A 26,280-nucleotide genomic window follows, 5' to 3' on the forward strand; every position below is an offset into this window, starting at 1 on the left:
TAGTGTCTGATTTTAGTGCCTTTTGATAGACATTTCTTGTTATATATATTTTGAATAAGTCCGAATACCTTCTTGATTTTCTGTAATCGGTTTTTTTGTGCTATTTTCTCAAGTCCTGTTGGTTCAATAACTTCACCGAGATACTTAAAGTGCTTGACTCTAGTTATTTCACCATACTTTGTTTTTAGTTTCGAAATATCTAATTTTGAGCAGATGAATTCTGTCTTCTCAAAGGAGATTTGCAGGCCAACCTTCTCAGCACATTCTTTAAGTGTCTCAATTTGTTTTACTGCTGTTTCTTCACTGTCAGTTATAATTGCCAAGTCATCTGCAAACGCTAAATAAGGGATGTTCAATTTTCCTTTACCTCTTCCTAGTTCAATTGGCTTCCAAAAGCTTTGTTTCCTTAGTGTTACTTCCCACTCTTTCATAACTTTGTCCAAAACTATATTGAATAATAGTGGTGAGATCCCATCTCCTTGTCTTACTCCTGTTTTAATTGAGAATGGTTCCGAAATTTCCCCTCTGAATTTAATTTTTGATTTGGTTTCTGTTAGTGTTTGTTCAATTAGTTTTCGGGTTTTAGTGTCTAGGCCTCGTTCTTCGAGAATGTGACATAGAGACTGTCTGTCTATGGAATCGTATGCCTTTTTGAAATCAACGAATGTGCAGATTATTGGTTTTGACCTGATTGCTTTAATCTTTAAAATAGTTTTAAGGTTGAATATCTGTTCCGGGCATGATCTATTAGGACGAAAGCCTGCTTGGTAGTCTGAAATTGTATGTTCTAGTTGTTCTTGTGCCCTCTTTAGGAGACATGCAGATAGAATTTTGTAGGTAACTGGTAAAAGTGAAATGCCTCTGTAGTTGTTTACGTCTGATCTCTCTCCCTTTTTGTGCAATGGGTGAATTAGTGCACACTTCCACTCCTCTGGGATATATATATATATATATATATATATTGTTTTGTGCAGGACAACAGCGTATACACAATGTAGCGCCAGAGAATGTGGTATAGTCATGCGTATTCATAATACAGAGATATGTAAACAGGCAGAATACTGCGCTGCGGTCGGCAACGCCTATATTTGACAAGTGTTTGGTGCAGTTGTTAGATCGTCTACTGCTGCTACAATGGCAGGTTATCAAGATGTAAGTGAGTTTGAACATGGTGTTACAGTCGGCGCACAAGCGATGGGACACAGCATCTGTCAGGCAGCGATGAACTGGGGATTTTCCCGTACGAATGTACCGTGAAAATCGAGAATCCGATAAAACAACAAATCTCCGACGTCACTGCGGCCGGAAAAAGATCCTGCAAGAATGGTACCAACAACGACCGAAGAGAATCGCTCAACGTGACAGAAGTGCAACTCTTCTGCAAATTGCTGCGGATTTCAGTGCTGGGCCACCAACAAGTGCCACCGTGCGTACCATTGAACGAAACATCATCGATATGGGGTTTAGGAGCCGAAAGCCCACGCGTGTATTATTGATGACTCCACGACACAAAGCTTTGCTCTTCGTCTGGGCCCATCAACACCGACACTGGTATGGAGACAATCTCATGAACGCGTGGATCCTGCATGTCAGCAGGGGACTGTTCAAGCTGCTGGAGGCTCCGTAATACGAGTGTACAGCTGGAGTGATATGGGACCCCTGGCACGTCTGCATACGATTGTAAATGATGCCACGTACGTAAGCATCCAGTATGATCACCTACATCCATTCATGTCCATTGTGCATTCCGACGCACTTAGGCAATTCCAGCAGGACAATGTGACACCCAACACAGCCAGACTTGCTACAGAGTGGCTCCAGAAACATTCTTCCGAGTTTACTTTTGCTGGTCACCAAATTCCCCAGGCTTGAACATTATTGAGCATATCTGGGATGCCTTGCAACTTTCTGTTCAGAAGAGATCTCCACGCCCTCGTGCTCTTACGGATTTATGGGCCGCCTTGTATGATTAATTTCCCTCCAGCACTTCTTCACACATTAGTCGAGTCCATGCTATGTCTTGTTGTGGCACTTCGGCGTGCACGCGGGGACCCTGTACGATATTAGGCAAAAGTGTATAATGGGAGCCAGTTGCCAGAAATGATCTTCTTTTCATGCTATTTCTAAATGCAGCCACCGATAAGAAAACCATATGATTTGAACGCTGGGAGTCCCAGTTCTGACCTCCCTTGCAGAGGAGCGAAGAAAAGGGGTGAGATACAGTTAAGAGAGGGAACGCCTTTCCTATCATGTGACACGCTCATGGTGGCATTGGGCAGAATTGTGGTGAAGTTTGGCATCCACGTGACCTCGTTAACCCATGAACTTCTCTGGCCTTTCTCCGCTGTTTCGACACCTTGCTGTTTCAAACATCGCCTAGAGCGAGGATAACGTCGTAGGGCACCGTACTTTTGTACCTTTTAGAGGAAGGCTGTAGGCACCTTTGAGCCAAATTTCAAACGTCTGTACCTTTATGGGGTGTAATGACTTGGTTTCAAAAGGTGATCCTTAAATTGTTTTATGAATTATAAAATACTGCCTGACATAAAAAATGAAGTACACAAAAGACATGGTCGAGTGTCAATGTAACTCTGTACATGTACACACCCTGGTCGAGAGTTTAAATGACTAGAGATGCAGTTCTCTTTGTGAGATAGAACGGCCGCCAGAGCGCATTTGTGGTATTCGGTATAAGTGTCGTTGCCAAACATGGCACAAGAGGCGTGAACAGCGTCAGATTTTGAGCGACCACTGTGAGAGACAGACCAGAGTACTACCGTTCCATGCAGAAGCTGCCGTCAGTACCACAAGCAAATGGCTGCGTTGGATTGGTACTGTGACCAAGAAGCCTGGGATGCTGATGAGTGGCGTCGCATTGTCTTCAGCGATGAATCATGGCTCTGAAGTACGCCAGAAGACCATCGTCGGCGAGTATGGGACGACCTGGACAGAAGTGGAATGTTTTGAGAAGGATAGGTAGTGTTACTGCTGATGTCATGGTGTGGGGATCCATCGGAGATCATCTCACGGCTGGGAATAACTGAGCTAACACTGACTGCACAATGGTACGTTACGGGCATCATACATCCTCATATACCGGGTGATCAAAAGTCAGAATAAATTTGAAAACTTAATAAACCAGGCAATAATGTAGATAGAGAGGTAAAAATTTACACACATGGTTGGAATGACATGGGGTTTTATTAGAACAAAAATAAAAAAACAAAGTTCACAAGATATCCGATAGATGGGGTTGGACAGCAAAAAGCCAGTGACTGGGCATGACAATCGTGTATAAAAGGAGCCATAATGAGAGAGAGAATCAGATGCGCCAGCAGTCGTAGCATGTTGGCGTTACCTGAAAAGGCGCTTTTAGTGAAGCTGTATTATCAGAATGGGGAGTGTGCTAGTTCAGCGTTACGATCCTATCACCATAGGAAGGGGATTCGAACGGGTAAAGGCCCGTTGACAAATGCAGCTGTGGCGAGAATGATTTCGAAGTTCGAAGCCACGGGTTGTTTAGACGATAGACCCCGTAGTGGCTGACCGAGCACAAGGCGTAATGCTGCTGAGACAGTTCAGGAAGAAATGGAGACTGTAGCGGGTTCGTCTATGCACGGGGACGTGCAGTCGCACGTCGCACCGGCATTCCATACACTACTGTTTGGTTGGCACTTAGGCGTACCCTCCGATGCTATCCGTACAAAATCCATCGGGATCATGAACTGGAGATTTAGTGAAGCGGAGGGCATTTGCGGTGTGGGCGTTTCAAAAGATGGCGGAAGATGACGAATGGTTGAGTAACGTGTTGTGGACGGACGAAGCTCATTTCACGGTCCGAGGGTCTGTCAACGCCCACAACTGCAGAATTTGGGCTACCGAAACTCCTAGAACTGTCGTGGAAACTCCGTCGCACGACGAGAGAGTCACGGTACGGGCTGGATTTACCACCTCTACCGTTATCGGGCCTTTTTTCTTCGAGGAAATGCGTGATTCTGGTTTTGTAAATGCTACCGTGACGGGTGAGAGGTACGCCGATGTGTTACAGAATCGCATCATCCCCAGCTTGGCTCATAAACACCTGCTGGAACCTACGATGTTTATGCAGGATGGCGCTCCACCCCATATTGCTAGACGCGTGAAAGATCTCTTGCGCGCGTCGTTTGGTGATGATCGTGTGCTCAGCCGTCACTTTCGTCATGCTTGGCCTCGCAGGTCCACAGACCTCAGTCCGTGCGAGTATTGGCTTTGGGTTACCTGAAGTCGCAAGTGTATCGTGATCGACCGACATCTCTAGGGATGCTGAAAGACAACATCCGACGCCAAAGCCTCACCATAACTCCGGACATGCTTTACACTGCTGTTCCTCGACTACAGCTATTGTTGAGCAATGATGGTGGACATATTGAGAATTTCCTGTTAAGAACATCATCTTTACTTTGTCTCACTTTGTTATGCTAATTATTGCTATTCCGATCAAATAAAGCGCCATCTGTTTGACTTTTTTGAACTTTTGTATGTTTTTGGTGCTAATAATACCCCATGTCATTCCAAGAACGTGTGTCAATTTGTACCACTCTATCTACATTACTCCGTGAGTTATTCAGTTTTCAAATTTATACTGACTTTTTGATCACCCGGTATTACATCTCACGCAAGAGTATCGTTGCAATTTGTTCAAGAGGAGAACGCTCTTCCACACAAAGACGAGTCTCTGTGGCCTGCGTAATGCTGAGATACTCCTGCAGCCAGCATGATCCAGATGTCTGTTCCCAATAGAACATACGTGTGACCAGATGAGGCTCCAAAGTGTGACCTGATGGGCTCCAGGCTATCAAGGACCAGTTACAATAGTTGTGGGCCAGCTTGCCTCATGAGAGCGTGCCAAGGGCCTTACAGAATCGCATCATCCCCAGCTGGCTGCGCAGCCGAGCCCGGGCGTACTTCCAGGCCAGAGAGGGCCCAACGTTATACTAATAAGTGCGCATGTACAGCCTACTTCTTTCTACATTCGACTCGATTTTGTTATCGCTACCCTCCGTGAGCTGATTTAACAATATTCGATCTACAAGAAGACAACTCTTGGCTACGGTCGCAGGTTCTAATCCTGCCTCGGGCATGGATGTGTGCGATGTCCTTAGGGTAGTTAGGTTCAAGTAGTTCTAAGTTCTAGGGGACTGGTGACCTCAGATGTTAAACCCCATAGTGCTCAGAGCCATTTGAAACATTTGAACAACACTTGGAGAGGACAGTTCTGTGCGATGTGCCGTGAGTTTTTAACGTATTTAAGCCACTACTACAGCAGTGTTATTTAAATCACTGACGAGCATGGGAAGTTGCTCTTGAAAGAGTCTGTTACCCCAGCATTCATATGTCTGACAGACGTACAATGTATTCACCCGCAAATGATGACTTTGTGAAATTTCGTGAATATGAGTAAGTACTTGACAATAGCACATTCCCGAATTCAGCTGATCATGTGAAACAAATTACTGGATAACAATGCCGCCAAGATGTAAATTGGAAGCGTCTTTGAATACATTTGTGGCCGTGGCATCAGATATGATTAAACTGTGTGATTAATGGCGTGCTTGTCCAGCTCTTCAAGACAGTACAGCAGTGATTACGCGTGGCAGAGATTCGACACGTCAGTGGCAGGTTTCCGGGCCAACAGTTTTTCGGAGTGGAGTTGGCGTACGACGCCGTCCTAGATCTGTTTCATAGGCGACTTTGGCGGTAAATACGTACGTGATATCTTTTGAATAAAGTCAGTCTCGATTGCAAGATTATTTTATTGATACTAATTACACCTTTCACCCTTGTGAGGCATCATCAGATTATTTAAAAATGTAGCAGCAGAAACTTCATTCGCCAATTGCCACACCAAGATATATAATATGAATGAAAGTCATCTTCATAAGGCTTTTGACGAGTGATGATTTTTATTCTTATTATATGGTCTGTTTTGGCAATTGAAGAGTGAAGCTACTTCTGCTGCCTTTATTGAAAAGAAGTACCATTGCAGCTGATGTACCGGACAGCCAATTATGGGATGGAACGCGTATTACATGTAAGCGAGTTCATTAAAAAGTCTCTCATAATAGTCGTCAAACGCATTGTATTTGTTTTTGCATGTTCATCCTTTTAGCATGACGTCTCTGGGACGACGGCCTTTCACTATCTTGACAAAAAATAAGCGTCGAGACTGGCAGCGAAAACAAATAAAATCATAAAGATGGCTGTAGGTGTTTTTATTTTTTTTCTACATTGACTTTGTTGTTTCGGCAGCTATATGCAATTTCGCCTTTGCAGCAGTAGCCGGATTCTGTCCACAGAAACACTACTCACCACGTGTTTCGCTCGACGCCCAGTGTCAATGGCAAGGGTCTATATATATCCTTTTACCAACGAAATTACTATTAACGCTGACTTTTACGTGTCGATTCAGATAGAACGGTATCAGATTTGTCTATTGCGATATCCATTACATGTATATCTACGAGCAGCGACTGAGTAGCGCTGTTGCACAGCCGTGGCAGACAGTATGAGGTAGAGTGGCGCACGACACGGGGCAAGTTGGGCAACGAACACGTCGCGAGCGAATGTTAACCAATTATTCGGTGACTGTTGTGTCATCGACTGTATTAGACTGGTCGAGAGCAAGCCACGATGCCCCAGTGGTAATACAGTCCGATACACTATCAATTCCCAATAGATTTCACAGCATTCCGTAGTGTTTCAATTTGCAGATTCCTCACACGATAATGACCGCTGTATTTCAGTACGGTTTGATATTACGGAAACATAGAAGAAAGTAGACCAAACACCTTTAACTGAGCTTAGTTAGTGCTCTCAGTGAGTTCCTGGAAAAATGGCTCTGAGCACTATGGGACTTAACTTCTGAGGTCATCAGTCCCCTAGAACTTAGAACTACTTAAACCTAACTAGCCTAAGGACACCCCAAACATCCATGCCTGAGGCAGGATTCGAAACTGCGACCGTAGCGGTCGCGCGGTTCCAGACTGTAGCTCCTATAACCGCTGCCGGCTGAGTTCCTGGACTATTCTTTTACGGAGCACTTCCTGACCAGTTAAATAGTCAATAATTTACTTACGTCTTCAAAAAAGGAATCCTCTGTAAACGACTTGTATTCCATAATCAACAATGAGCTGATATTTCTATTTTATTTGTTGATTCTTTGTCACGGACACGTGATCCATTAACATCCCTCATAACATTGAAAATGATCCTAAATTCTAGTATAAGCAGCCATCAGATGCCTAGAGTAAACAAAAAAGGAAAAAAAAAGTTATAGAAGAAAACAAAAATTGAGGAAATCAAAACTAATCACTTTTGATTCAGTACTTCGCAGATCGTTTTCGAACAAATCGTTGTTTGGTTCTCGTCATCGTTAAAGTCTGGGACGGATGTTAGGTGTAGCAAGCAGCACATCACATAATCCATGAAATGCAGAGAAGGCCTACCTGATGTGCTTTTTCATCTCTTCATGGTTTTTACATTGCTCAGTAGACACCATATCCTTTACTGTCCTCCAGGAATAGAAGTCGAGGATAGTTTAGATTGCCATGTAGATTCATATGTATGACTATTCCGGCCGGTGTGGCCGTGCGGTTAAAGGCGCTTCAGTCTGGAACCGCGTGACCGCTACGGTCGCAGGTTCGAATCCTGCCTCGGGCATGGATGTGTGTGATGTCCTTAGGTTAGTTAGGTTTAATTAGTTCTAAGTTCTAGGCGACTGATGACCTCAGAAGTTAAGTCGCATAGTGCTCAGAGCCATTTGAACCATTTGACTATTATTTTATTATGAAATAGAACCTGTGCTGCATGGCACTCGGGTTCAGTACATTGGCTGGCTGCACTATAGTGTTGCATCCTCATCAACTGCCTCTTTCTTAGATAAAGTCGAGCAAAGCAGGTAGATCTTTCTTTACGAAGTTGGTGGTCGTTCTCCCGTTCAACGTGTCTTAAAAGAAGTGGGGACGAGCAACACGCTTGCTAATAACACCATTCCAGCAATTGACCCACAGTAGGGATTCACGGAAGTCCAGTAGCGCTCGGTAGTACAATGTAGCAGATCTGTGAGTAGAGTTTTCTTAAAAAAGTTAACACATTGTCTTAATGACTGCTCATAAAGATTAACCTTGTCCTTCACTGAAAGCTTGTAGTGCTGAAGCCGGCAGTACGGATACATTCCAAGTCCTTCAAAATGCGATGCACTGTGCTGTGTGAAGTCAGTGACTCTCTATCGGCCTGCTGTGTATTGCTGTTAAAATTTCCTGCAACTTGTCCAACGGAATGATACTGTTTCCATTGTTCAAAGACTCGTTTCTCTGGTGTTTCGCTGAGGGCAAATCCAAAGTATCGTGATCTCGTTGTATTAGAGCTCTAAGCATATCTGCACATTGTGTACCCTCGTTCCGGTTGTTTTTCAGCGTTAACGCGAGCTGCCTCCCTGGCAACCTCATTGGTGTTACGGAACCTTGTCAGACAGATCCACTGCAGCAAGAATAATTATACAGCATAGTAGTACAGGAGGGCTTTTTCAGTACTCACCTCTAGTCAAAGGCATTTGTGTTACTAGTGATGGCGTATTCTACGGTACGGCTTGACATGCGTCTTCTGCCAACTGCACTGTCCTATAGCACCTGTCATGTTGGAAAACATTTGTTCGCCGCTATTACCCTGTCCCACCTGCTCCGTCTCTTGTGTTACCTTGTTCCATTCTGTCTGCTACCGCCATGCAGCAGCGTTACTCAGTCGCTGGTGGAGTACTGGTTATTCTTCGTGTTTAATCGTCCCTCTTAATAAATACTGGTAAATGATTATCACACCAGACTTATTTAGGACTGCTGTATCTAATTCGCTTTAAAACCGTTTTGCTTGTAACGGGAAACATCCTGATGTTTCCCGTTGACAGCGACCGTCGCATAAAACCGGTGATGAGTAGGTTTGTTTGGGCTGACACCAGCTGCACATTGGAGAAACGAAATTGCAAATATATATCGAAACGCCTGAGAATATGTGCCTGATGACTCTTGGGAGAATAAACCACATACAGGCTGTCCAGCGAAGGAGTCCATTATGTAAAAATTAAATATCTCAAAAAATTTGATTGATACACAAGTGCAAAAAAGGTATGTTTATTAAGAAATCTATAAGGGTTTTATGTAGAAGTTTCGAAATAGTTCGAAAAACTGCCAACATATGGCTCTAAACGCTGTGCAACTCTTACAGTATCAGCTTGGATAGTGGAACGTGTCCGCTGCAAAGATTCTCTGCAATTGCATGGCAATCTTTTCGAAACGTCCACCCCTTGCAGTACGGAGAAGGCGAAAACGAACAATGAAATTTGTCATCACAACCTGTAGTCTATCAACGGAAATTGATTCAGACGCCACACAGATCGCCGATTCAAGATCGCCCGCCCGGTTGGCCGTGCGGTCTAACGCACGACTTTCCGCGCGGGACGGAACGCCTGGTCCCCGGCACGAGTCCGCCCGGCTTATTTGTGTCGAGGTCCGGTGGACCGGCCAGACTGTGGATGGTTTGCCACGCAGGATTTGCCGAGCGGTCTGAGGCGCTGCAGTCATGGGCTGTGCGGCTGGTCTCTGCGGAGGTTCGAGTCCTCCCTCGGGCATGGGTGTATGTGTTTGTCCTTAGGATAATTTTGGTCCCATAAGATTTCACACATTTGAACATTTTTTTTTTGATTGAAGATCCTCCGCTAGATTGTGTCTTCCACTGTCTCATGCAAAAAGTAGTCACAGTAAATCAGACCGGGCGAATCAGCCACGCTCCCTGTCCTTCGGAATCTGGCGAAGAGCTTGGGCAGGGTTTCTCTATCGGGTCCTTTCGCAACATTAAATCGTGTTTCCAAACTGCGCGCTGTTCCCGTAGGACTGTGTTCTAACCCGTGGTATTCCAGCACCAGAAAAACACGTTATTGAGTGGAATACATAATTTCAATCTCTTCTTTCGGTAGGCTAACCTCTTTCACCGTTCAGCTGTGGAATTGATAGTTCTGAGCTGCAGGGCAATATATACAGGTGCTACGTACTGCGATTACACCACTTTATGAACTCATGCGTTCATATAATTATTTATCAATCTCTTCAACCAGTTACATGAAAGTGCCGGTGTAACACCTAGAAATTGTGACAAAAAGTGAGTGACGACAGAAGAGGAGAACTAATACTCTTGCTACTGTTTCAGTTGGTCCGCACGTTAGCTCGCGCGCAGTCGCACGAGGAATTGGTATGAGTCATGCAAGTGTGCGACGCATTCTCCATCGACTTAGGTTCAATCCCTGTCACATTTCTCTCCATCAGAAAAGACGATAGAATCGTGCTAACCTCTGCATATGGGTATCATTTATCTTGTGTAGCGATGAAGCCACATTTAACAAGTCGACGGAACACGCACTGTTGGTCAGTTGACAAGCCACGCTGGCTTCATCAGGCGGAGTGTCAGCGTCCATGGAGTGTAAACATGTGGTGTGGGATACTGATCCATCAGCTCATAGGCCCGTTTTTCATAGAGCATTGAACACGTCCAAGTATCGCAGCCTCCTAAATGACCATCTTCCACGTATGCTAGAAGATGTTAGTCTGCAGACAAGGAGCAACCTTTGGTACCAACTTGATGACTGTCCAACCCATGGTCAAGGAGGTACTACAGCATTTCTTCGCGGATTGTTTCAAAATTGTTGGATTGGAAGCAGAGGAGCTGTACCTTGGCGGGATCGTTCATGGCATTTGATGCCTGTAGACATTTTTCTGTGGAGAAAGCTGAAATACATCGTCTGCGAGGCCATACCAACTGTGCCCGATGATATGCAACGACGTACTACTGGAGCTCACTCGGACATCTTCTCTGAAGTGGTAGCACATGTACAGCAGTCGTTCCATGCCAGACTGGAAGCGTGTACTGCCACTGCCAATGGTCAATTTTGAGCATAGCCTGTAATGGTAAATTGTTTCGTTGCTTGTCAGAAGCCCCATAACTAGTGTATACACTTGTGTTTTTCTTTTGTATGTGCTACCACAGGTATTCTACGAGAGTCGGTGCGGGAACTTTTCAAAATACGATATCTCTTAAATGATTCACACAAGAATTCTGCAACAAGCACCACTCACACTCTAATTTGCCCTCCTTCTAGGCTGTTAATGTCAATAGGCGTTGTTTCATTTAAAAATGTGTATGTTTGCACAAAAAATACTCTTCTTAAGTACTGTTACAAGCTATTGACTGGCTAACAGTACTAGCCCCTGACTACCAACATGTTCTGCGAAAGCCGTACATCAATAGCACTTCCCATTTCTGTAACATTTGCGGTACAAGTTTCAGGTTATTCATCCTGTCCATACAGGTTAAACACAATGAAACTAGGATGGAAAATATTTGCAATACGACATGATATTGAAACTTGTTATGGAACATCTCAGAATATGCAGTGAATGGCCGTAGTTGACGTAACTCAGCACACGTTCGAGTTATCAAACTGTGAGATACGCGTAGCAGGTCTTCCTGAGGGACAGAAGCAACTGTATTTGCAATGTTCCGTGGGATACGTGAAGATTATTTGAGAACACCTGACCCTTCAGTATGCCCCACTGGTGAAACTCACTGGGAGGGAAGTCAGGGGATCGAAGTAGCTGGTAAACTTCATTGTCTTTGCCGATTATCATCTTCTCACCGAGCACCTCATGCACTCGTGTAAAGGCGGTATGTGCTGTTACTATGTATTGCTAAAAGTATTCATATAGTCGCTCATCTTCATACACAAATGGATTAAAAAGTTTTGGGGCCCACCGTTTAGCATTAATAATCGGTAAAAGAAACGTGTTACGATGCGAACACCAGACACTGCTCTCCACACACCAATCTTTACATTATGCAAAGCCTCTTCAGAGTACAGGCGGTGGGAGGGGGGGGGGGGGGGGGGGGAGACTGAAGACCTCAGAAGTTAAGTCCCATAGTGCATAGTGCTCAGAGCCATTTGAACAAGTACAGGCGGAGATTTTCTGGTGCATAATGTCACACGTTCTATGGGTTCACATAACTTGTTGACCCAAGCCTCGTCAACAAATATATGTGAATCATGCGTAAGGGCGGAACTTGGTGAACAAATGTTCATGCGTTGTCAAACTAAACCTAACACCATAAATCGAGAAATTATACAGACACAACCAAGTGTACTTTCCTTTCCCTACATTCTTTGCTCTAGGTGATTGCTTCCTCCATAAAAAAAAAAAAAAGCTTTGCTTGCGAGAAACTAGAGGAAAGAAAGGTACACTCAGTAGTATTTATGCAATTCCTTGATTTCTGGTATTAGGTTTAGTCCGACAACGCACGAACATTTCTTCAGCAAATGACGTCCATAGCTAGGATTCACTAACAGTTTAATAGCACTTTACTTAGCTCACAAGTATGCCTAGTAAAAATATTTTTACTTAATTCCTGGACTTAACACAAGCTTTACATTTTCCTTTCGTAGAATCTGAAGATGGCTATTGGCTGCTGAAGATTTGAAATAAGGCGAAACGCACATGGTAGGAATAAAACTCTTACTAAAGTCGCAAAAGAGGTACAGGGGTTGGGAAAAATATGGAGGCACCTGGAGAAATATAAATGCAGACAGTGGCCAAGCCTGCAAGTGGATCTTTCGTATTTCACCAAGAAAGGCACCTGTGAAATCTCAATACATTGTAAGTGTTAGTCGTGGAGAGAACGGTGTTTCGTGTAGTTGTGAGGGTATTATGTCGCAGCTAAGTCAATTCGACCGTGGGCCAATTGTTCGTGCTGGTGTAGTGGGTGCTTCAGCAAAGAAGGTAGCCGAGGTGTCTGGGGCTTCAAGAGGCTCCTTATAGAAGATTCATAGCGTATAATAGGAAAGTGGAAAAACATCATCCGCTAAGTCACAAACCGAAAGAAAGTGTGTGTTGAGTGGTCGGGAGGGATGGTCATTTAAGGGGATTGTGACGAAAACTAAGAGGGCAACTGCTGCAAAAATCACTGCAGAACTGATGTTTGCACTCACGAAACCCGTCACTGCCGAAATAATCGCAAGGGAGCTCCAGGAGCAGGGTACTGTACAGTGAGCTGGAGTTCCATCACCAGTGATGCAAATGTGGGGCATAAGAAATGAAATGTGGCTATGGAGCAATGGAAGAAAGTCATTTGGTCGCATGAGTCTTGTTTCACACTGGCTCCAACTCCTGACTGAGTTTACGTCGCAAGAGCGAAATATGGCAGGGGGTTCGGTGATGATTTGAGAATCGATCTCGTGGTATTTCACGGGTTCCATAGTTAACCTGTAAGATCGTATTCCTGCCAAAGGTTACATGACAATTTTGGCTGATCATGTCAATCGCATGCTACAATACTTGCTCCCAAGTGGAGATACTGTGTTCCAACACGATAGAGCCACAGTTCAGCGAGATCCCATCATCCAGTACTGGTTTTGTTGGCACGGGGATGAACTGCAACATCGCCCCTGGCCATCACAGCCATAAAATCTCAATATTGTTGAGCCTTCGTGGTCTGGTTTGGAGACAAGTGTATTTTATTGCTATGAACCTCCAACAGCGTTACCGGAAATTGCCACTGTTTTGCACAAAGAATGGTACAGGAGTCCCTTGAAAACCTTACAGTTTCTGTAGTTATCCATTGCGAGACGAATGGAAGTTGATTTGGATGACAACGGTTTACCTACAACATATTAGGCATAGTAATGAGTTGTGTTTTTGGTCCACCCATATTTTTGTCCACACCCTATATGTAACTTGCGTTACTTGCGTAATTGTGACTGCAGAAACGAGGCATGAAAACAAATGTAGATAAAATGTAGCTTCAGAATTATCTATATGGGTCGCTTCAAAAGTATAGTGTACAGCACTGCTTTTGGTACAGTTCAAGAACTGCTGCAGCGATTTGTACAATTTTGTGTGTATATGCAAACTGAACCGAAGATGTGCTAACCATTACGCAAACTTGGCCCTGCACAGACTACCGCAGCACTCATCAATCCAAACTACCATTCACACATCAGCCCACTGGTTGTCCCCTTAAACCTCGAACAGCAGAGGCTGTGCAACAGTATTCAAAAATGTTCAAATGTGTGTGAAATCTTATGGGACGTAACTGCTAAGGTCATCAGTCCTTAAGCTTACACACTACTTAAGCTAAATTACCCTAAGGACAAACACACACACCCATGCCCGAGCGGTCCGCAGCTTGTGGTCGTGCGGTAGCGTTCACGCTTCCCGCGCCCGGGTTCCGGGTTCGATTCCCGGCGGTGTCGGGGATTTTCTCTGCCTAGTGATGACTGGGTGTTGTGTGATGTCGTTAGGTTTAAGTAGTTCTAAGCTCTAGGGGACTGATGACCATAGATGTTAAGTCCCATAGTGCTCAGAGCCATTTTTTGAACCATGCTCGAGGCAGGACTCGAACCTCCGCCAGGACTAGCCACACAGTCCATGACTGCAGCGCCGAAGACCGCTCGGCTAATCTCACGCGGCTTCAACAGTATTGCACTAGCACCTCGGCATCGGACGAAATGGAAGATCCAGCCTGAAACCTAGGCATAGTTGCTTTAATAAAATGAAGCTATATGGTTCCAGAGACGATTTAAGTCTCAAGCATCTGTGATTTATATATGTGGACTGAAGCAACGAACGAAAATTTGTGCCAAGGCGAGGATTCGAATCCCAGTTTTGGTATAAATTTTCATTATTCGCGTCAGTCCGCATTTAAACATCATAGATGTTTGAGATTCGAAAACGTCTCTGGAACCACATAGCTTCATTCGGTACAGTTATTTCAAGTTCTATTAGATGACCTGGGAGTCTTAGAAACAACTCGTAACTCACTGCAGTGTGATATTGCATCAAAATCCGAGGGCGACACATGGACGCATCTCCGTTAGCAGATACTAGTACATGCGAGAATTAAATTAAGCGTACTGAAGTAGTATTGAATTCTTATTTAAGGTAGACCATGGGTGTCATTTGAGCCCAATTTGATGGAAACTTAATCTTAATGCTTATATTGCAAATTAATTTCTAGTGACTAGGACAGTACTCCTTTCTGAATTTAGTGGTCACTCGCAAGCACGCGTTACCAGCTGTCTCACGTACGGGTCGTTTGTGGACGTGTGCTTATTGTAATGTTTTAGTCCTGTTACCGCATATGTTTTCTCTAATGGCTTCGCAGGGTACATCGAATATTTACAAGCATCAAGAAGTAAATCCATCTGCATGCATGACTCACTGCCTGACAGGCAGTGACAGCGACACTGCTACACCAGACCATACTTTACTGGAGTGTCCAACCTACGAAGATTTACTGCCCCTAATAACTTTCATTGGTACATTAAGTGACATTTTTCGACACAAAGACAAATGGCATCTGGTGAATGAGGTAAGAAATAAGGTATAAGTCTGAAAGGAAACATAGGAAATGTTTAGAGTCTTAGAGAAACCCAATTGTAAGCTATAATGCTAAATCAAATACTGTGAGGGACTCGATGAAAATCACCGAGGATTCATGGATGAATTCCTTTTCAGAAGATGAGAACCAATGGATGTGTATCCGACAGAGAGGTAGCTAGGGAAGAAACAGGAGAATGAACACTTTCAGGTGACTTATGTAGGTCTCCGAACTAGAACAGGCTGCGTCTGGTGTGGTGTGATGAATCCATTAGGTTTGGTTGTTTGTCTCCACTGGGAGTGCAGACGAGGGCGCCAGCTCTCCTGTAACCCCGTCTCAGGGCTGAAGCGGTGGGTTCACGACTGCGGTGGGTTCACGACTGTTTGAAGATAGTATGAGATTTCTGGAATTACGAATGTCATCTGGCATGCTGTCCGCGGCAGCCAGGGAATCACTCACATAGAAGCAAGCAATGGCAGTGAGAATCATGGATCTAGAATTCCGTAAAAAGGGCTTTCTGAATAATATAACTAAGACCAGTTTAGCGGTGGTAGTTTAGATAATAAATTAATATATTATCATTACTTAACGGTTTTAGTATTTCACTTAACATTTATTATTTCTTAAATGTTCTATTTACTTTATGATTAACCCTGAAAATATCTAACCATTTTTCATGATGCGCATTACGAAGTTGGTCGCGCTTCTTTCCTGAAAAAAGAAACAGAAACAAAAGTCGTTAATCGTTGTTGACTTATATTAATAACATACTGATGTGGAAATAAGCTCCAGAAACGGAAAATATTGTTTAGCACACTTGCACCAGTGTCAATATACTCGACGTAACGTGTACTAACAGCGGGCTGTACTTCATGCCTAACGTAAGAAATTGAAACAAACACAAAATTCGTTGATAATTGTTAACTTTTGTTCAAAACATAGTTTTTAAAGAGATATTGATCTGTACGTAACGTTGTGCACCTGAAAACATTGAATTTGAAATTCAGTGGGGAAAGTGACATCTAATACAGAAACTTAAAGTTTTGGGTTTAATTTAAATGAAGAATTGAAAATATTGATGTTATATTCATTGGAAACAGTACATTTTTTAAAAACATTTAATATTTTAAGTAACAGACCAGATAACGATATTTCAAAACGTGAGCACGATGTATCCACTCCCGTCTCCCCACAAAGCACCCGCTCCCTCCCTTGGTATTTCCAGGTTTATCTTCACTAACTGATAAAAAGGCGTAAATTACAAATCCTGAAGTGAATATGAATAAAAGTTCCACAGAACTTTCTGTAGTAACGTCAAAATCCTACCTGCGTTGGCTTCCAGGTGGCGGGCGTCGAAATTGTAAGCAGTAGTAAATAAATAATACCTCAAGGGTGTTAGATTTCGATTTTAAGTTTAAAACATCGTATAACAGCGAAAAATTTCCATTTACTTCTGCTTTAAACGTGTCCACACACACACACACACACACACACACATTAACACACACACACACACAAACACACACACAAATACATATGTGGACCCGTTTTTAGAGGAAAAATAGAAAAAAAATTCTTTTTGTTGAACGGTGCCAGCCGCCGCGCAGCTGAGCAAAGCGGCAGACATCTGAGTGCTCTCCAGTCTTGTCAAGGCAATTCTTGTAGAGCGGCCGTTCCAGAGGAAGAGCGGATAAACGCCACCTGCCGGAACCAAAGGCGGGTCCGTGCGGCCGCAGCGAGCTTAATGGCGCGGAACATTTCGAACCGTATCCCGGGGGCGCTCTGCCCCGCCGCAACAAATATTATTTATGCACACAACCCTTGCGAAACGACAGTCCGCCTAAAAGCACTACGCGGCGCCCGCGGCGATATTCTTTTATCAAGGGGTGATCTGAGACGAGATGTTGCCGAGAGGACGGCTTACGTATCGACGCCCCGCAAGCCCTCCGGCGCAGTTTGCTTTTACAGCTGAAAGCTCTGACGCGCCGGCGCCATCTCTGTGTAGTGAGCGTATAGAGCCACGGCATTTACAAGCGCCCCGCCCGTTTACACACCGGCCGTGTGCGTCGAGTATGTAGCACGCTGTCTTGCTATCCCAGGAACCGATTGCGCGTCTTTACACCCTTCTGACAATGAAAATAGATCATTAAAATACCCTGAAGTAATCCAACCACAACCAGAATTGAAGAATTATGTGCTGGAAACATTTTGCGTCCATTCACTACTTAAATGTGGCTGTAATCAATCAGACTCTACTAAAACATACACATTGTTAAAATCGTGCAATTTAATACTAAAACGATTTCATTAATCAACACACCATGTTTTCTACGAAATTTTGAGTATCACTAAATCTTTCCTACTATTCTTGAAAATTATTATTATTATTGTTCACAATGAGAAAAATGATAGGTTTGAACCTAAAATAACTTATTTTTCCATCATAAAAGTACCAACCAAAGACGTTTAAATTGTGCATAGGCTAGAAATGTTTCACACCTACTAACTTTGGGAAACTAATAACAAGTATTGTAGCATGAATGCAAGTAAATCAATGATAAATAGACGAAAAGCGAAACAATTACATCCTGAGAGGTAATTCTTTACTTATGGGTTAGGTACATTTAAATTGAAGAACCTAGCTTCGTCATAAATAACGTAGTTCTGAAACATCCTGGCAGATTAAAACTGTGTGCCCGGCCGAGACTCGAACTCGGGATCTTTGCTTTTCGCGGGCAAGTGCTCTACCATCTGAGCTACCGAAGTACGACTCACGGCCTGTCCTCACAGCTTTACGTCTGCCAGTATCTCGTCTCCTACCTTCCAAACTTTACAAAAGCTGTGAGGAGCGGGCGAGAGTCGTGCTTCGGTAGCTCAGATGGTAGAGCACTTGCCCGCGAAATCCAAAGGTCCCGAGTTGGAGTCTCGGAAGGGCACACAGTTTTAATCTGCCAGGAAGTTTCATATCAGCGCACACTCGGCTGCCGAGTGAAAATCTCATTCTGGAAACGTAGTTCTGACTGTACACAGAAGTGTGTGAACGTAACAAGCTTGCTCCTGTACATGTCTACGTAAAAAAGGGTTGGGTTCTTTGGGGAAGGAGACCAGACATCGCGGTCATCGGTCTCGTCAGATTAGGGAAGGATGGGGAAGGAAGTCGGCCGTGCCCTTTCAAAGGAACCATCCCGGTATTTGCCTGGAGCGATTTAGGGAAATCACGGAAAACCTAAATCAGGATGGCCGGACGCGGAATTGAACCGTCGTCCTCCCGAATGCGAGTCCAGTGTACGTAAAAGTGATTTATATAATTTCGATCCAATAACTGTTTCAGTATATGACACGATCTTCTGAAACCTGATCTCATTCATTCTCTGTAACAAAAAACACATTAGTGTTGTGGCCGACCGTACAGCTTTTTATTGGGTCCGCGGTAAAAAATGACGCCCTTCTACATTTCATGCGTCGTACATTGATACGAATGCAAAAATAAAACTGAAAAGAGAAAGCAAACGCTTTTTGTTCTCCAAATTTGTTTATTATTAAAAATGTCAGTTCAATATAGTAGTGACACAGTCAGTGACTAGATAATAGGGAGACAAAATATAAAAACATATCTATAAATTGCATATTATTTATTTTTTATCAAAATTTGAACTATTTCAGGAATTAGATTATGAATGTTTTCTCCACGTAGCAATGCAATAAAATCTTCGCGAAGATTTTATTGTATGACTAGCCAGCTTCTTTTGCTACGATTGGACGGCCAAGGTCTTCCATACGTGAGTGAAATGAGTATTTAAATTGAATTTTTTTTTGACAATGACATATTTTGCAAAATATTACACGAACGCTAATAATGAGATAAAAAAATTGAAAGCCCGTGTATATACTGAAGAAATACGCCAGCAACAACTGGAGAAGTACGCATAGATATGTAAAAGTGGTTCACTTACAATTACAAATTGCAAGAGGTATCAGCTTTCATTTACTCATTCTGTCCGCCACATATCTTGAAACAGAATTAACAACAGCGTCGTATCATACATATCATCAGTATGTAACAACTTGTGCGTTTAATTACACATGATTCACGTATATACTCAGTTCATAGCAATGGAATTCATTTCTGGGTAACGAATGCGCAAAATATGAAAAGTTTTCAAATTATGGAAAAGAATAATATCCGAGAATAGTAGTCGTGCTCATCGTAAAATTCTGTACAAGACTCCAAAGATTTTAAGTACACCATGAGAGTAAACTTACCCATCCTCTATGCACATCGAAAATAAAGTTGAAAATTATTACACATACAGTTCTGCAGTTATTGTGGAACAATACCTAAACTGAACATTCATTTACCAAGAAAGAATAAACATAAAACTGACAACTGAAGTTTCTACTAAGGTGAAAAACTGTACAATAAAGAGCCCAAGGAAGTTAAAGCCAGTGAAACTAACTTATTTAAAAATATGATTAAAAGTATCTGCCAAGTTTTACAATCTATGTAGTTAACTATTACTTAGATACCAGCAAATGAGTAGTGGTTTGGTAAAAATATCACACAAGTAAATATTAATATTAACAATGTGCTGTCTAAGACTTTCCTGACGTGTAACTGCTTCCTTGGTTCACGGGCGTCGCGTCGGATAGTGTGGAAGCTTCCACAAGATTATCTGACGCAACACCCGTGAACCAAGGAAGCAATATTAACAATAATAATAATAATAATAATACACTCCTGGAAATGGAAAAAAGAACACATTGACACCGGTGTGTCAGACCCACCATACTTGCTCCGGACACTGCGAGAGGGCTGTACAAGCAATGATCACACGCACGGCACAGCGGACACACCAGGAACCGCGGTGTTGGCCGTCGAATGGCGCTAGCTGCGCAGCATTTGTGCACCGCCGCCGTCAGTGTCAGCCAGTTTGCCGTGGCATACGGAGCTCCATCGCAGTCTTTAACACTGGTAGCATGCCGCGACAGCGTGGACGTGAACCGTATGTGCAGTTGACGGACTTTGAGCGAGGGCGTATAGTGGGCATGCGGGAGGCCGGGTGGACGTACCGCCGAATTGCTCAACACGTGGGGCGTGAGGTCTCCACAGTACATCGATGTTGTCGCCAGTGGTCGGCGGAAGTGCACGTGCCCGTCGACCTGGGACCAGACCGCAGCGACGCACGGATGCACGCCAAGACCGTAGGGGACCGCACCGCCACTTCCCAGCAAATTAGGGACACTGTTGCTCCTGGGGTATCGGCGAGGACCATTCGCAACCGTCTCCATGAAGCTGGGCTACGGTCCCGCACACCGTTAGGCCGTCTTCCGCTCACGCCCCAACATCGTGCAGCCCGCCTCCAGTGGCGTCGCGACAGGCGTGAATGGAGGGACGAATGGAGGCGTGTCGTCTTCAGCGATGAGAGTCGCTTCTGCCTTGGTGCCAATTATGGTCGTATGCGTGTTTGGCACCGTGCAGGTGAGCGCCACAATCAGGACTGCATACGACCGAGGCACACAGGGCCAACACCCGGCATCATGGTGTGGGGAGCGATCTCCTACACTGGCCGTACACCACTGGTGATGGTCGAGGGGACACTGAATAGTGCACGGTACATCCAAACCGTCATCGAACCCATCGTTCTACAATTCCTAGACCGGCAAGGGAACTTGCTGTTCCAACAGGACAATGCACGTCCGCATGTATCCCGTGCCACCCAACGTGCTCTAGAAGGTGTAAGTCAACTACCCTGGCCAGCAAGATCTCCGGATCTGTCCCCCATTGAGCATTTTTGGGACTGGATGAAGCGTCGTCTCACGCGGTCTGCACGTCCAGCACGAACGCTGGTCCAACTGAGGCGCCAGGTGGAAATGGCATGGCAAGCCGTTCCACAGGACTACATCCAGCATCTCTACGATCGTCTCCATGGGAGAATAGCAGCCTGCATTGCTGCGAAAGGTGGATATACACTGTACTAGTGCCGACATTGTGCATGATCTGTTGCCTGTGTCTATGTGCATGTGGTTCTGTCAGTGTGATCATGTGATGTATCTGACCCCAGGAATGTGTCAATAAAGTTTCCCCTTCCTGGGACAATGAATTCACGGTGTTCTTATTTCAATTTCCAGGAGTGTAGTAATAATAATGAGACTTCTATCACTTCACAGGATACTTTCACAATATGTTTCCTCTTCTTATTCTTCTCATCGTCTCTTATTTTTCCTTCTGAAAAACCTTACCAGCAAAGCTACGCACTGTGCTAACTTCTTAGCCTCTTTCTGAGCTCAACAGAACATTGTAGAGGTATATTTACTCAATTTTTCAGGCTAGTAAATGAAATATTATAGTGTACACAATGGAATCCGAACATCATCTCTTTGGTCCCAAGGTTACCTCACAGTGTTCATAAATTATAAAGTAATCTATCGCTTATAGTGCGTGTATTGTGTGCAGTGACTGTTAGTGAGGAATGAGTGAACACTTAAGCGTTAGCCTCTTATATTATGAAATAATTTGTTTTCCAAATAAAATTGTACACTAGGGATAAAGCCAATGATGTAGCACTGTTTAAACAGAGTGGCATTGTATTCGGGAGGGTAAAGGCTCCAGTCTTCATCCGTCCATTCCGATTTAGGTTTTTCGTGGTTTTCCTAAATTACTTCAGGAAAAAGCCAGTATGATTCCTACTATAAGGCCAGAGGTGACCAGTTGTCCAATGCTTGTTAAAATATACCTGTAGACTAAGTATGTAAATGCCTGTAAATACGAATGACAATATTTATGTTAGTTTTAAATTATAATACCATGACGTGACCAACATTCTCGTAAAAGTTATCTAAAGTTAAATAAAATTGCTGCTTCTACTGCTGCTACTATATCATCATCGAAGTATTGCAACCAATCTTTAAGTGTCCTTATTCTATTTTCAATGAATAGAGTAAAAACACTAGCTTGCAACATGTATCTGCATAAGATCGATATGGAAGTGACCTGCCGTTCATTCTTTCCACTACATTTCATCTCGTGATTCACTCGGACTGTCGAGACGGCAATGAATTCCCCTTACATCATGTGCTACTGCTACTGTCTTCAGATGGTTGTTGGAGTAATGGAACTAAGGCGACCATATCCAAAATGGCACCTGCAGAAAAAGAAGATTGATCACTGCACTCCTGTAACAAGTAATAATAGGACATTTTCTGTTGCTAAGACATAATTAAACAAGTTGTCGCAGTGATTAAGACACTGCGTGGTTTTAAATACACATAAACATATTTTCTTGGTCTCCCAAAAGCTAAATGACTCCAGATAACTGTGATATATCACAAGCTACTCATCGAAAGATTTTTCATTCACAAATTGTAGCTGTATGGCCGTCTAAGCTTCAGTTAGAAATCTGCACGTTGTTATAAAGCTCAATTGTAGTCATTTTAACCGATCTTCATCAGCAATCGAAAATCTGTTTATCAAAGTTCTTTGTATCACGGGAATTTGCCATGTACCTGCCTATGTAATGGAGGTAAAAGTGAGGCCGCAGTCTCACTCCACTTTAGTAGAGCCCCTGTGTCTCCAGTTATGAACGGGATCGCGCACCTTGCGTGCATTATTCAGTTCGTCAACATGGTTCGATACGTCATTTCAAGTTTAGACATAGCGCACATTGTCACTTTCGGCCTGAACAGTTGTCAGAACGTGCACCACAGTGACGTTACTCGAACATTAAAAGGCTATCTAGACAAACAAAACTTTGAAGATTTGCCTCGTTGCGGTCGCAACAACACTGGCTGATGACGGGCCACAGGTAACGCGAGGAGAATGGAACATAACTGCGCGTTGCGTGTATGCAGACATCTGGGAGGGCTGTGCTCAATCAGCTCGAAGTCGACTCCAAACGATTAGCATCCCCTCCCGGAATCAGTTTTGAACAAATATTTAAACTCCCCCAAAAAGCGTCTTGCCCGAGGAAGGTCGAAAGAGGACTCCTTGAATGGAAAGTGATTCACTGGCGCCCTGTTCTCTTCGCCGACGACTGCACGTGGTTTCCGACGTCTGATAATAGTCATTGAAGAATATGGAACCGGCGACGTACCAATACACTCCTCAGCCACGCTGTACCAAAGTTTCAACTGTTAGGTGTGTTAGGCATGCTTTTCGTCGCAGATCAAGTACGAATGCCTGACCACTCCCAACACCATGATCTACAGTTTTAGAACTGTATAGTATCGAGGCCGGACCCTCCAACCTCCTGTTCAGCCCTACAGATAAGGTTTTGGCAACAGGGTTGTCTTTCAAGGAGATATGCACGAGCATACCACATTAACACCTTCTTTCTACGGGAGCCTGAAATCAGTGCTACACAATGTTCTCTGTGGAAACGGGCCTTGCTTGGGACTAGGGAAATCCTCTTCACACACTGGATTACCTCAGGAGGGTTAACATAGAAAAATGGTGGACTCCAACCCTGTGCTGGTTGTTACACAGAAGCAGTTTTTGATTCCACAAGAATGGAAAGACTATCATAATTTCGTTGAGGAAACTTCCTGGAATATTACAACTGTGTGCCGGACCGGAACTCAGACCTAGGACCTTTGTTTTCCACGAGCAAATGCTCTACCAACTCAGCTATCCGAGCACGACTCACGATCCAATTCGTTGCTTTACTTCCGTCAGTACATCTTTTACGATCTAAACTTTACAGAATTCTTCTGCATACGTACTTGGACTGGCGCACTTGGAAGAAATGATATCTCTTAGACGCGTCTTAGCCACAGCCTGGAGGATTGTTTCCAAAATTTTGATTAACTTTTCGATTTTATTCGACAGTAAAGTTATTTTTAAATTTTCCAAGCTGTATTCTTTCTCTCCTTGCTCCTCTAGAATCTCAGGCCCTTCTTATTATCAAAAAGCAAGTGCGCTGAAACCTTTTTGAGCAGTTCATAATTCAGTTCTCCATTGCACTAACTTCCGTTTTAATGCATTACAATATTTTCTTCAGCAGCAAACAATTGTAGCACACTATATTCCATTATAGTGATTGAGCGAGTTTCTGGAGAGGGATTTTTTCGCGACGACGTGTAACTGAACGCCAGTGGTCTGCAGGTTGCCCAGCAATACATGCATCCTACATGACAGTCGTGCACATCGCATGAACCGTACTTTTGATGTTGTTATCATGGTTCAAGGAAAGAATCATGAAGTTTCATCCATACATATTGGAACAGTTCTATCAATTTCTTGCACTTTGTTAATTAATTCAGGAATGCGAAGATACGAAATTTTGGCACGGCTCTTACCCGTCTTGTGCAGTAAAATGAGAAAAAGTATTTCAGTCTTCGAATATGAACATCTTACTTCTTTAAAGCACAGTATAATGTTTGTCAGTGTCCGTCTCCCTAAGAACAGGCTGAACAGGCTGATTCAAAAGTCGTGGGCCGTATGACAAATGCCGTGAATAAGAACTCCACCGACAAACTTGCAGAGGTAGCAGTGTAGACCAAACCAAGAAAAAAATCTGAGAAACAAGGGCTCTAAAATGCATACCTTCAGAGCCGTGAGCACTTGTTCATCTTCTTTACTGTAAGACACATCTCATCTACTGAACGAGTGATCGTGGCTCTTCAGGATGCACCTTACAGCCCTTGTTTACTGCATTATGTTTTCTTGTATTAGTCCGTACTATGGCCACTGAAAAATATGTGGGTGGAATTGTGGTACATCCTATTTGCTCTGTGGGACATTACTTTTGAATCGCCAATGATAATACAAATTAACAGCTCAAAGGTTGTAGTTTAATGACATTTCCTGTTCTGGTTTTTGTCATTTGTAATTTGTTTCTATTAGTACCCAACAAGTGAAAATCTGAATACTATGAAAATAGAAAGCATAGATTGCTACTCACCGTACAGCGGAGACGTTGCGTCACAGACAGGAACAACAAGAAGACTTCTATAAAAGTAAGTTTTCAACCAGGTCTCCTTCTGAAATAACATACACATTCACCCAAACACAGCTCACACACAAACGACCATTGTGTCTGGCTGCCAAGTTTAGAGTCAACTTCACACTCATCTTCACTGGTTAAATACGAGAATCCAGTGCCAACGTCTCGTAGCAGAAACGTCGAGAGCTCATCATCCAGCTTTTTGGCAATCATTGGAATTACTTTTCGCCTTGCCCTCTCGAATGTTTCTTTCCTACAGCATTATAGACGTCTGGAATGTATGTTTGTATACATAATTTATTGAATGATAAAGATGTACGAGACAGGTTTCAGAGCAACGCCATCTAGTACTTCTATAGCTGATACCAAATGGATGTAGAAACCCTGCAGTCGCCTTAAAGAAAAAATAGACATATTTTACTCCACCCTTCTCTGTATCAGCAATAGTCAGCTCCACATTGGTTCTACACTTTTAAAGTTCACAGCTTAGCTGGACAATTTGTTACTGCTAATTCGAATACATTCATTAGAGAATAAAGAGGATTAATAACAATCACTGCTCTAACGGTGCAAACAACGAATAAATCAGTGTAAATAAAGTGAAGCAGAAATTTACCTCTACTTTCGTTCTATTCCCGACTATCGAGAGAGAATGTCGTCGAATGAGGTGCGTCAGTTGTCAAGCCAATGGATCTTTCTAATATGAGAATGAGGGAGGGAGGGGACTTAAATCCAAGACAGGCCGTGCTGTTCTAGAGTTTCCAGCAGTTTTCAAACTCACATCAGCTGCATGCTGCGTAAGCTTCTTGGAGAAGTCATTTGTACTTAATTTCTTTTAATCTTACGCGACGTAAGGTTCCGGTTGTCGACGATCTTTATTCGATGACCA

General features: G+C 43.5%; 1 protein-coding gene across 1 annotated transcript in view; it reads left to right on the forward strand.

The window, feature by feature from the left end:
• The window catches only part of LOC124548682 (neurotrimin), a gene marked incomplete at its 3' end in the record, with an annotated part of 1,196,053 nt that overhangs the window by 151,406 nt on the left and 1,018,367 nt on the right, over positions 1-26,280 (forward strand). The window lies entirely within an intron of this gene.

The sequence above is a fragment of the Schistocerca americana genome, chromosome 1 (assembly GCF_021461395.2).
Source record: "Schistocerca americana isolate TAMUIC-IGC-003095 chromosome 1, iqSchAmer2.1, whole genome shotgun sequence".
In the NCBI taxonomy this organism is placed as follows: domain Eukaryota; kingdom Metazoa; phylum Arthropoda; class Insecta; order Orthoptera; family Acrididae; genus Schistocerca; species Schistocerca americana.